Genomic DNA, 13,125 nt, shown 5'->3' with positions numbered 1-13,125 from the left:
TGCGATAGACAAGTGTACATGCTCACTTGACCAAAACGATGCAAAACTTTGACAAAAGTAAAGAATCGCGATTATTTACATCTGCCCTATTTTTTAAATACTTTGACCAAGTCTGCATACCACCAGCTTTAACATGTTATAATAATCCCACAAACCAAATTTGATAAGATTTGGATCATTGGATTGGAAATCGTGACCAAATTTGCAAATTCAGTCTGCAGATACAAAACTGATGACAATTTGAACAAAAATTGTCCAAACTTGATGAAACTTGGCTAGGGAGCTTAAGTTAAGCTGCTTAACAGATCTATGTCAAGATTGTTGCAAAAACTTGTAAAAAACTACCTGGAGTAAATTATTTATATCTGCTACACAATTTGATCATCTTGCACATTTGAGTATACCACAAGGTCAAGCATATCAAGTAGACCACACAAAATTTGGATCACAAAAGTCAGACTTAGACCAAATTCTTGAAAATCGGATCTACGGACATAAAACAGATGATAACTTGAACAAATTTTGCTCAAACTTAGTGAAACTTGTCCAGAGACCTTAACAAGTTGTATACTTGGAAAATCAAGCCAAAAAAGTGCAAAAAACTTAGAAAACTAAATAATCGTGATTATTTACTACTGCTACACAGAGGCACCAATTTTGACTTTTAAACTTGTACAATGTTAGACCAACATAATAGAAGGCCATTGAGCAATTTTGGTTCAGTCGGATCCAAATTTTACGTATTCACTGAGTTTCAAGTTGCAGATTAGTCTTCGGCTTTTTGCAAAAGTGGAATCTAAAAGTCTCAACTGCTGACTTACTTAGCCCAAGTTGAAATGATACACATAGACCAGTTACAATATTAAGCAAGAATTGAACAGTCTTTGTGAAAGAATAGCTAATTTGATCAAAATTGATACAGGAATCAGGTTGCAAACAAGGAATTGAAAGCTTGACGGAAGTTGCAATCAAGTCAAGTGGAAGAAGTTGACAACAAGTCAATCTGACGGTAAGTACTCTATCCAGGGCTTCACAAATCTTTAGGAACGTTAGATATGGTCGTATACTAGCAAATTAAGGCATATATGGAGAGACCGCTAGTAGAATATCCATCGAAGAGAGTGTGAATCAAGGCAATCGGCCCTTGCACACTATCCTTGAGGAAGTCTCAGACACTTTTTCAGAATCAACATCTGAAATGTCTTCTTATTCGACTCATTCAAAAATCGGAACGATAGTCAACATACTCTCTTTTTTATAAGACTAATTGCCATGGAGCTCAGGTTTACTTGGATCCTAATAATGAAGAGTATGCTATTCGCATTGATGACCATGGCATAGAGTTTGAAGAGGAAATCAGGGCAAAAAAAAAAAAACTTGGATAGAAACGGAACTCAGTATTTACAACTTGAAAATCTCGACGTGATAGACAAATGGGGGTTGGAGGTAAATACCATAATTTCAGATATGGCAGTAAAAGAAGGACCACCAACTTTAGAATTCAAGGAATACTATCAAGTTGACTTGAAGTCTTTGAAACGGTTTAGTACGGATAATCCTAGTATTGGAGTCTATTGTTGGGAGGATAGAAACATCAAAGATCTTCTTTGGACTTCTCATGCCAAATAAGGACAGTTAACACCCATCTACAAAATCAAAGATAAGGGTTCCACTTGGCGCACACACACAACAGTATGTGTGGAGGAGCAAAAGTTGTTTGCCCATTTGAAGGACTTCTTTGACTACACTCAAAGGTAAGGTACCGTTAGCATGTGCAGATCTACATAGTGGTCATTCATTTTAGCTTATGACGAGGAGGAGTTTCTTTAGTTTGAGGCTCCTACGACTCTATGATATCCACCTTGGCATCTAATTATTCCTACCCTTTGAAAACTGCTCATTGTGTACATATGTATGCAACTAATCTACCATGGAGTCGTGCCTTTTTTTTCTACTTACATGTCAGTATTGCTGGCTAATAGATTTAACACAAGAAGAAACATTATCATTATCTTTGGCAATGGAATGCCAATAATCCATTGACACTCATTATAGGTGTACAAAAAGGACTCGTTGCAACAAAGGACTCTTTTTTTTTTGGAGCACTCTCCTCCCCCCAAAAAGGAGAAACACATACGTGCATTTTTTGTGGTCCTTTTTTTTGCCGTCTTTTCGGAGAAGCCTTTTCACGCAAAGCCATGTGGATATAGCTTGGGGAGATATCTAGGGAGCTGGAAGGTCGACATGAGGAGCGATATGGTGAGCCGAGAGAAGGTAATGGCCTAGGGAGGTGAAGAGACGAGAGAAGGCAATGAGGCAGTCCCGATGAGATCACATAGCTTCCGTGCCACAAGTGTTGGCCTGTGTAATCGCAAGTCATGCAAATATCTTTGTTGGCCTCTCCAGCCTCACACATCTCAAAATAAGTTGGAGTGAGAATCCAAAGAGAGTGGATCTCTCTGCTGGATTCATCTACAATAATTTTGGTGCTAGAGCATTGTGCAGGTTAAGCTTGGCTTGCAGGTTGTGCCCAACCTACGCTCACTTGAGGTTGAAGGTTGCGCACAGCCATGTGTTTTGAGAGGTGTTGAGGATTTGAAGCTGCTAGAGCATTTGATACTGAGTTGTTATTCCATGGTGCATTAGAGTGGGTCTAAATGTCTCCGTGGTTTGACTCGCTTGAGGGAGCTTGACCTTAGGAAGTATGCAACTGCATGGAAGCAACAAAGAGATTGGGATTACAAAAGTGTAGGATTAGAGGAACTAAGGTTTTTGGTGCATCTAACAATTTGGTCAGCATACAAACCTGTTCCTATCAACCTTGAAACCTTATAAATCTAGAGGAGTTGGGAGATGCAGGGAATGGAGGACGTGATAATTTGAGGAGATTGAAAAGGCTTCAATTGCATTCTTCATTCTTCACATAATATATTGGAGTGTGCATCAAATGAGACAACGGAGGAATATGACAAACGTGAGTGCCCCCCCTGCTTCGCTGAGGCCCATGTATTGAGTACTTTTCCACAGAATCTCACAGTCTTGCAGGTGTCATGCCTTAAGCACCTCAGATGCTTGGATGGCATTGACCACCTTATCCATCTTCGTTCTCTTACGTTAACCAATATTGGAATAGCTACCTTCCTTGCAAGCCAGTTGAGAGAAAACCCTAAGGTCATGCCTACTTTTGCATTGTGGCCTCACGTATATGTGAGCTATGATCATGCAACAAATGTTGCACTACCACAGACAAGAGCTTTGTATGCTTGCCATGTTCACAAAAGATGGGGTTGACTGATTTGAGAAAGCAGCCATCACTTCCCCTCGAGTTGAATTTTTCCAAGAAGATGTTGGAAAAATGGCATCACACGTCGACCAACATCTACCCGATCTCCCATCATTGCAAAATGTTTGCAAGCAAGATTTGCAACCGCTGCAATATAGCACTGAGCGGGATGAATCTGCTAGATGCTCACGAGTAACAACAAATTTAGGTCCTAATTTTGGCTTGGAAGCAGCGACAGTGTCCACCAACTCTACCTCAAAGGTGCCCACAATGCCACCAATGGACCAGGCTACAAGCGTGCTCGTACCCACCTTGGTTATTGCCCTTCATTTTGAGTGGCCATAATGTAATATCTTCTATTGGTGTCCCTCATGCTGAGCGAACTTGCTGCTGCAGCTATGGGTGCCATGGCTAGCATGTCCCCAAATAGCCTAGCATTTCAAGTAGCCATGGATATTATGGCAAGTGGCAGGCTACCAGAGATTGACCCGAACATTATGGAAGCAGTTGCCGCTAGTTTCCAGATGTTTGAAATTCACACACATCATGGAATTCACCGTGGAATATGACAAATGGAGTAGTAAATGCACCAAATGCCGTCAATAAGCGCCCTACATCACTGACCCAGGAGCCTCAAAATCAGCAAAAAAAAGATCATCTCCAAGAAGCTTCTCAAAGGAGTGGTGTGCAAACTGCTGAGGTGGTGAATGATGTAAACTTTCCATGCTTTTAGAGCAAAGAATGGTGGATCCTGTAAAAGCCCATTGCCTCTGTGCACATGGATGGGCATTTAAAGATGCTTGCAGGTTGGCACATCACCCTCTATCTATGATCTATGGTGAGCAATTGCGACAAAAAATTGAGCTTTTAAGCGGTAATCTTGCCTCTCTCTCTCTCTCTCTCTCTCTCTCTCTCTCTCTCTCTCTCTCGTGGGTCGTCCTAGCGCCATCTATGACCTAATGTTTGATTTGGCTTATTGTTTATCTTTCTACTTGAGCCTCACACATCTTGAAATTATTTGGTGTGAGAGCATTGTGGAGGTCAATCTTGGCTTAGAGGCTCTGCACAACCTGAGCTCACTTGAGGTTGAAGGTTGTGCAGATCCATGTGTTTTTGAGAGGTATTGAGGATTTGAAGCTTCTAGAGCGTTTGAAAGTGAGTTGCTATTCCATGGTGCATCAAAGTGGGCCTAAATGTCTCCGTGATTTGACTCACTTGATGGAGCTTGCCTAAGGTTGCTTCCATGCAAATGCATGGAAGAAACCAAGAGCTAGGGATTACAAAAGTGTAAGATTAGAGAAACTTGCGTTTTTGGTGCGTCTAACAATTTGGTTGGCATGCAGCACTGCTCCTATCAACCTTGCAAAGCTTACAAATCTAGAGGAGTTGGTGATGTAGGGAATGGTGTCTTGGGAGGGCGTGGATAATTTGAGGAGATTGAAAAGGCTTCAGTTGCATCCTTTAGATAATATATTGGAGTGTGCATTAGATGAGATAGTGGAGGAATATGATAGACATGGGTGCCCCCCTTGCTTAGCTGAGGTCCATCTATTGAGTATTTTTCCACAAACTCTCAGAGTCCTGTAGAGGTGTCCTATCTGAAGCACCTCAGATGCCTGGATGGCATTGATTGCCTTATCCATCTTCGTACTCTTACGTTAAATGCGTGTCCAATGTAGGAATAGCTACCTTCCTTGCAAGCCGGTTAATAGAAAACCCGAGGTCATGCCTACTTTTGCATCATGGCCTCGCGTATCTCTAAGTTATGACCATGCAGCAATTGTTGCACTACCACAAACAAGAGCTTTTGTATGCTTGCCAGGTTCACACAAGATAGGTTTTACTGATTTGAGAAAGTATCCATCACCTTCCCTCGGGTTGAATCTTTCAAAGGAGGAAAATGTGCAAGAAGGTGTTGGAAAAATGGCATCACATGTCGGCCACCAACAACTGCCCAATCTCTCATCATTGCAGAAGTTTTGCAAGAAAGATTTGTGACCCCTGCAATATAGCACTGACCAGGATGAATATACTCGATACTCATGAGTAACAAAAATTTCAGGGCCTAATTTTGGCTTGGAACATTAGAAACATTTTGAGCTCATTTTTAGGCCTTGTAAGAAATTGCTGATATGGCACAACTTTCAAAAAGTAGGGAATAATAAAACTTTTGTAAATTAGATCCAAATTTATCAAAGGTTTAATATTTAGAATCTACTCTTCAAGTGCTATCTATTGATATATAGCATGCATGTATTGGACATTGCCTTTATATATATCTAGAGAAAAGTAATTTGGATTACCGTAACAATAACAAGGACTAGTTGATTGTCATAAAATCTAATATCTAACTAACCCAAATGATTTTCTCATATTAAATTGATCACTTAATGTGGGAGAATAAACGGGAACAAGTGTTAAGATATAGGTACGTGCTTATAGATCTATCTCAACACGGGGCCAATGGTAAAGGGGCCCAAAAGGGAGATGGTCTATCAAAGAGCAAGGCTAACCAATGGAGCATAAGACCTTAGGGTTAGCTTCATTGAAGACCTCCAATAAATGTGTGTAAAAGTCCTTTGACCTTAAGTAAGTTAGGGCTGAGCTTGAGGTGGGAACCCGGCCCAAGCTCGAGGTGCTTGTCATGCTTGAGGTGTTTTTCATGCTTGAGGTGCTTGGTTAAGATGCCTGAGGTGCTTGTCTGGCTCCATGCTTGAGGTGCTTGACTTGCTGCATGATTAAAGTACTTGAGGTGCCTTGAGAAGCTTGCCTGAGATGCTTGTGGGAACACCCCCTAGTTCAAGTGCTTTGTCATGCTTGGTGAGTAAGGTGCTTGATCACCTAAAAGTCAAAAGCATTCCTACAAGAGGGGGGGCGAGCCCTTTTCCTAGGGACTAGAGAGAGAACACCCACTCACACACACAAGGGAAGCCCAACTTGAAGAGGCAGCAAGGACACATGTCAGGCCCCTACCCATGTTACCTTCATGTGTTGCTTGAAGCCTATTGGCTAGGCTTCAAAGGGGTCCAATGATAAATTACATGAATTATCTAATTGTTTTAGCATTTATCAAGTCCTCTCTCTCAAAGGGGAAAGGGGGACACTTTTCCCAAAGCTACCCATGTTGCTTGTAATGGCTCCTGCTTGTGATTGGCTAGGCCTGGAGGGGTCCAATGAGCTTCAGGCATGAGCTACAAGGGGGGGTCGACCCAAGCAAGCTAGGGGGGTGCCTAGGGGGTATACTCACCCACACACACTCACAAGCACTCTCATTGTGTGATATGCAAAGTGCAAGAGCTCCCTCTCCAAGCAAGTAGAGGTTGAGAGCCTACACCAACACTCTTGGCTATGGAGTGCAAATCCAACCAAGAGCCATGCTTCAATGCTTAAGCTTGCCATCTCCTTCTTCTTCATTACTATGCTATTATGTATGCTAGCAACAAGAGTATGATAAGTGAGGAACTAATTCTTTCTCCTACGAAATGTTTCTTCTTCCTCTTCCCTACCCTCATTCCCTGCTAGCTCCCTCCACGTTCGAAGGTGTTTGAGGTCTTGGGACTGAGGCTTGGGATAGTTAAAGCTTTCTTCAAGTTTATGTTATGTTTGTGGTGCATGAAGCCTTCCATCTTCATGGCATCACCTAGGTCACAAGGAACACAAAGACTGTATTGTAACAAGTCTCTCTTTATGGGAGAAATCATAATACAAATGCCTATTGGAGGGGGGACCGGCTCCACATAAATCCGGTCCTCAATTGTTGTCATGTTCTCTAAACTCTCTCTCTTGCAAAAGTATTGTCTATGCCAAGTTAACTAATTGCTATGATTATGTTGCTATCTTCAATTATGTCTACCCACTATGCTCACAAAATCATTTCTTGAAAGTACTCTCATTAAATTCTTCTATTCTCAAATTGAATAGGCAAATTCCATTACATTGGTATCAGAGCATTTGGTTTCTCTTTTCTTGCTTAAGAAGAGAGGTCCTTAAGTAGCCTATAAATGGTTGATGTTGTTAATTATAATAGAGTAAGTGGAACTGGGATCTAATACCGGTTTTGTTAAGCCCACTATGTGGGGGATGGTGCACACCTCGGGAGCTTTGGACTTAATAATGGAGTCTTTTTAGACTTGCCTACGGCTTTACCATTATTGAGCCATAAGAAGTCCGAAAGGAGCTAGCCCTTGGCAACTCTGCTATGTTAGACCTACTCCTCTACTCTCTATAATTAACCACTTTGAGCCGTGGGTGTAGATACTTAAGAGCCGATTTTCAAAGGCTAAGAGGAGTGGCAACTAAGGTTTTGAATTGCCAAAGCATACACTAAGTACATACATAAAATTTTGTTAACATGGCTGACAATAATCAAGAGAGTAGAATGAACATTGATAGCTTTGACTTTGCACATGAAGGTGCTAATGATGATGCTCCCATGTTTGTGAATTATCTTGTGACTAGGTTGCAACAAGCTATGGGCAACCCTACCTTGCAAGCCGAAGTTACTCAACAACTTCGTGCCTATGGAATTTCCCTTCCTCTCCAAGAGGAGAGAGAGCTTAGGAGGCCTCTTGAAGAGACCCCCAAAAGAAGACTCTCTCCCATTCGAGAGGAGGAATCCAAAGAGAAAGAAAGCAATGAAAGTCTAAGTTCTTCTGAAGATGTGGCTCCATGAAGAAGGCGGTCTAGACGATCGCCTACTCCTCCCAAGAGGAAAAGAGCAACCCATAGTCCTTCTCCTCATCACTCTCAAAGGCAAGAGAGGAAACAAAGGAAGAAAAGGGCTAGGAAGAGGTCACCCTCTTCTCCTTCTTCTTCACCTTCCTTCTCTTCCGATGAAAGTTATGGCTATTCTCCTAGAGAATACAAGAGGGGAGGACATCGCAAATCATTTCCTGCATGGCGAAGGTCACAAAAGCTAAAGAAGTTCAAGGAGGGAGGAAAGAGTATCTCTTTTCTCACCTACGATGGCACCTTTGGTGCTACCGACAAAGTGTTGGCCTTCATCCAACAATTTGATGCGGCCTTTGGGGACGAGGGCTTCACAGAGTCCTCCAAGCTACGCCATGTAGCTATGCACTTCCAAAAATCAGCTCGTCAATGGTGGGCTAGCCTTCGTGGCAATGGAGAAGCCCCAAAGACATGGAAAACTCTACGAGTTTCCATCATGAAGCAATTTCTTCCAAGCGATACTAAAGATAAAGTTCTTACCGAATGGCGCGGCTTGAAGCTCCTCTCTCATGAGTCTATCAACAAGTATGTAGATAAGTTTTGGGATTTACATCTCAAAGCTACTGTCTTTCAAAAGATAGACTTTGCCGAGCAAAGACAGCAATTCTGTGCGGGATTACCTGAAGAGATGGCCGAATATATCAACTCTCAACGGCCTGGTACTATTACCGAAGTAATCCACCACACCATGGTTGCTTCACGCATCAATTTCCATCAAGGGGCTAGATGTAATGTCAAGCCCATGGAAAACAAAGATAAAAATGATGCAAAGGGGAAATCCAATGCTCAAAATAACTCCCAAGGCACTTCCAACAACAACAACAACAACAACAATCGGTCCAAGGAGAAGGGAGTTTACAAAGGTAAAAACAAACTCTCTCCTGAAGAGCTTGAAGCTTTTCGCAAGGACCATAAGTGTTTCAAGTGTGGGGAGCAAGGACATGGCTATCGTTCTTGCCCCAAGAAGAATACTCGCAATGAGACTCCTAGGGCTTCCACCATCGAAGCTCCAAAAGAGGATGCTCATTGCAAAGGATCATCACTCTCCTATGCTTGGGGAAAGGTAAGAGAGCATGATGCCTTCATCTTGTTTGACCCTGGCTCTACTCTCAACTTCATATCAATAGAGTTGGCCACCAAGTTGGGCATTCAAGCTTTTGAGATGGGAGATATAGTAACAGCTGATGCAGCTTTCAAGGGACAACAAGCCTCCGTTACTCCCTTGATTGGGAAGTTGAGGCTTCATGTCCAAAGCTATGTCGACAAAGAAGACTTCTTCATCTCTCCCCTCCAACATCAGGATGTTATCCTAGGGGCACCATGGTTTGATCGCATGGCTACCAACATGAAGTTCCCTGAAAGGAGAATTTACTTCACCTATAGGGGAAAGAACATGTATATAGATGCTAGTGAGCGTGGTCGCACTATTCCACTTGTAAATCCTCTTTCTTTTGATAAATCAATGAAGAGCTCAGTTTCTGTGTACATGATTTATGTCAAAGAGTCTCTAAAAGCTAATAATGTTTCATCAAATGAAAATGATAGGAATCAAGAAGAGTTAGACTTGTCTACTTTTCTAAAAGGATTCCAAGATGTGTTCATCGATGATATCCCTATGGACCTACCTCCAAAACGAGGGGATGATGACCATCGTATTGAGCTCCTTCCAGGAAGCTCACCGCCTAACAAACCTCCTTATCGAGTCTCACAAGCTCAACAAGAGGAGATCATGAGGCAAGTACAAGAGCTGGTAGACAAAGGGATGGTGAGGCCTAGTTCCTCTCCCTTTTGTTCTCCAGTCCTTTTAGTGCAAAAGAAAGATGGTACATACCGTATGTGTGTGGACTATCGAGCACTAAACCATATCACTATCAAAAACAGATTTCCCGTACCTCGGGTAGAAGATCTGTTTGATAAGCTACAAGGCTCTACCTACTTCAGTAGGATTGACCTTAAGAGTGGCTATCATCAAATAAGGATAGTGGATGAGGATATCTTAAAGACCACGTTTCGCACAACATTTGGTCTTTATGAATATCTAGTCATGCCTTTTGGCTTGACTAATGCACCAGCTACGTTCAATCGTTTGATGGAGAAAATTTTTAGACCATATCGAAAATTCACTGGAGTGTTCTTCGATGATATCATCATCTACTCCAAGTCTTTGGAGGAACATAAGCAACATCTCCAAGTGATTTTTCAAGCCTTGAGGGAGAACAAACTTTTTCTCAACCAAAAGAAAAGTGAATTCTTCCTTCAAGAGATTCAATATCTAGGCCATATTATCTCTCACGATGGTATTCGTATGGATCCATCAAAGTTAGAGGTAATAAAATCATGGCCTAACCCAAGGAATCTACATGAGCTAAGAAGCTTTATTGGTATGTGTGCATACTATAGACGCTTCATAGCAAAATTCTCTGAAGTAGCAGGACCACTACACGACTTAACCAAAAAGAACGTTAAGTTTGTATGGACTACTAAGGAGCAAAATGCTTTTGAAAAACTCAAAGTGAAGCTTACTTCCCAACCAGTCCTCGTGCTTCCGGATCTCTCAAAGCCATTTGAGGTCCAATGTGATGCTTGTGGTGATTGCCTTGGAGTGGTTTTGCTTCAAGAAGGGCATGCCATAGAATATGAGAGCCGAAGGCTCAATGGTGATGAACGAGTCTTGGGCATTTATGAGAAAGAGCTTTTAGCTATTCTACATGCCCTAGACACATGGAAGCACTACCTATTGGGGACTCCATTTATCCTACGAACCGACCACCAAAGTCTCAAGTATTTCATGACGCAAACCAAGCTTTCCGACAAACAAATGAGGTGGGCAAATTTTCTTTCGCAATTTAATTTCCATATTGCTCACATAGCTGGTAAGCACAATCAAGTTGCCGATGCACTTTCACGACGACCAAAAGTTAATGCGGTGTCTATAGCTACTCACAATGATCTATCCTCTATGATAGATGAGTATGCTACTGACCCTGACTTTAGAGACATAATGTCAGCCCTTGCTTTGGGCAAGAAAGAGGAACCATTCATCTTGCAGGATGGTTATCTTCTCCACGGCAATAGGCTATGTGTTACCCATTCCCTTCGTGAAAAGGTTATGTATGAATCCCATGCTCCCCCATATGCAGGGCATAGAGGTATTCAACCTACTCTCCGAGGAGTAGAGACGTATTTCTATTGGCCTACCATGAAAGTGGACATACAAGAGTATGTTTCAAAATGTGTAGTATGCCAAAAGACCAAGTATGATAGAGGGAAGCAACCTGGATTACTCCAGCCATTGCCTATTCCAAATTCACCATGGGAGAGTATATCCATGGATTTCATCTTTGGATTACCCAAGTCTATCCATGGGAATACCGGAATATGGACAATAGTCGACAGGTTTAGAAGGCAAGCACATTTTATTCCTGTCAAAAAGACTATTAAGGCACATCAAATGGCAACTCTCTTCATATCTCAGATTTTCAAACACCATGGATTACCCACATCCATCGTGTCAGATAGAGATCCTAGAATGACCAGTAATTTCTGGAAAGGTCTCTTTGAAAATCTAGGAACAAGATTGAATTTCTCTTCGGCCTATCACCCACAAACGGATGGCCAAAGTGAGATAGCCAATCTTACGATACTCGATCTACTCAAGACTTATGTTACCAAAGTAGATCAACGCTCACAATGGGAAAAGCATTTACCGCTAGTAGAGTATGCCTACAATAATACTGTACATACTTCTACGGGCAAAGCACCTTTCGAGATCATAGAAGGAAGACCTAAAAGTCCCTTGCTACTGAAAGTACATGGGAAGATCTTCGCCGCCGATGAGTATAGCCGTGACCTACAAGAATCTTTTCAAAAGATTAGGGAGGCTATAGCCATCTCTCAACAAAGGCAAAAAGCTGCTGCTGATAAGCACAGAAGAGCCTTAATGTTCAAAGAAAATGATTGGGTCTTACTCAAGTTTCCTAAGGCTCGATTAAGGCAAACGACGGGCAAAAATCCTACGGGCCATCAAAAGTATTATGCTAAACTAGCAAAAAGATACTATGGTCCTTTCCAAATCTTGAAGCCTATCAATGAGATGGCTTATCAACTCAAGTTGCCCAACCATTGGCTTATACACAATGCCTTTCATGTAAGCTTACTTAAGCCCTACAAAGGAGAGCCACCAATTGAACCCATTATTGAAGACCCTCCCGAAGTTGAAGACCAAGAAGAGGTGCTACAACCCGAAGCTATCCTTCGGCATGAAGACAAGGTACTACGACATGGTAAGATTATCCGACGGTATCTTATTAAGTTCAAAAATTATCCTTTTGAAGATGCTAAATGGATGCAAGGAGTACAACTTAAGGATAGTATGAACCTTGTCAATGCTTACAATGCTACATTAGAGTAAGCAAATGTACAAATTTCTTTTAAATAACTCATGTTTTTGTCTTATATGACTAGTCCTCTTTTTAATTGTGCACAAATTTAACTAGTATGCATGCTTAGAATCATGTTTGTGATGACGACGTCTCTCAAACACCAAGTAGAATTTGTCACTCTACTTTGGGAGAATGAAATGGACTAAAGAGCAGACATGCTTGCGGCAGCTATGTCTCCCAAGCACCAAATGGATTAGTCATCCATCTTGGAAAGATGTCGTAGGGTAAAAGGTATAAAATATAATATCTAACTAACCCAAATGATTTTCTCATATTAAATTGATCACTTAATGTGGGAGAATAAACGGGAACAAGTGTTAAGATATAGGTACGTGCTTATAGATCTATCTCAACACGGGGCCAATGGTAAAGGGGCCCAAAAGGGAGATGGTCTATCAAAGAGCAAGGCTAACCAATGGAGCATAAGACCTTAGGGTTAGCTTCATTGAAGACCTCCAATAAATGTGTGTAAAAGTCCTTTGACCTTAAGTAAGTTAGGGCTAAGCTTGAGGTGGGAACCCGGCCCAAGCTCGAGGTGCTTGTCATGCTTGAGGTGCTTGTCATGCTTGAGGTGTTTTTCATGCTTGAGGTGCTTGGTTAAGATGCTTGAGGTGCTTGACTGGCTCCATGCTTGAGGTGCTTGACTTGCTGCATGATTAAAGTACTTGAGGT

The 13,125-nt window shown here is 41.8% G+C and overlaps 2 pseudogenes; both read left to right on the top strand.

Annotated features, from left to right (window-relative positions):
- The first annotated feature begins 2,244 nt into the window (after nt 1-2,244).
- Nucleotides 2,245-4,016, top strand: LOC147434187 (uncharacterized; annotated as a pseudogene).
- Nucleotides 4,017-4,242: 226 nt separating this feature from the next.
- On the top strand, nt 4,243-4,962 carry LOC147434186 (uncharacterized; annotated as a pseudogene).
- Nucleotides 4,963-13,125: the final 8,163 nt, after the last annotated feature.

This window comes from Adiantum capillus-veneris, chromosome 19, assembly GCF_014529385.1.
Source record: "Adiantum capillus-veneris isolate H3 chromosome 19, ASM1452938v2, whole genome shotgun sequence".
NCBI classification, from domain to species: Eukaryota; Viridiplantae; Streptophyta; class Polypodiopsida; order Polypodiales; family Pteridaceae; genus Adiantum; species Adiantum capillus-veneris.
The sequence above is the reverse complement of the archived record's forward strand: the minus strand, read 5'-3'. Positions and strand labels throughout refer to the sequence as shown.